Raw genomic sequence first — 420 nt, 5'->3', positions numbered from 1 at the left:
CCCCACCCCCCCCCCCAGCCACATCTCAAACAATGCCAGCACCCGCAGGAGGCTTTAACAGAGCAGCTGGAACAGCCTCCGTGCTGACCTCCCTGGTTTTCCCCAAGAGCCCGGCTGTAGCGGGACCGGCACCTACTCTTCACATTCAGGGGCACGGACTTCCACCAGGTTCCTTTCCAAGCGCAGAGAAATTAAAGGTTTCCTCTGCCCTCAAAAGCGGCGCTTCTGCCTCCACCAGCTTCCCACAAGATGCAGCTGCTCTCTCGGCACTCAGCTTCCTGATGCAGGGGATGACTGACATCGAGACACGACCAAGCGGAGAGGTAGCACAAACACGTGAGCAGCCTCCCCTCCAGCTGCAGGCTCGCTGATCTGAAATGGGGCCCAAAACTTCCTTTCAGCCCCTTCGCATTCTCACTT

The sequence above is a fragment of the Buceros rhinoceros genome, unplaced genomic scaffold (assembly GCF_000710305.1).
Source record: "Buceros rhinoceros silvestris isolate BGI_N320 unplaced genomic scaffold, ASM71030v1 scaffold33411, whole genome shotgun sequence".
In the NCBI taxonomy this organism is placed as follows: Eukaryota; Metazoa; Chordata; class Aves; order Bucerotiformes; family Bucerotidae; genus Buceros; species Buceros rhinoceros.
Note: the sequence above shows the minus strand (reverse complement) of the source record.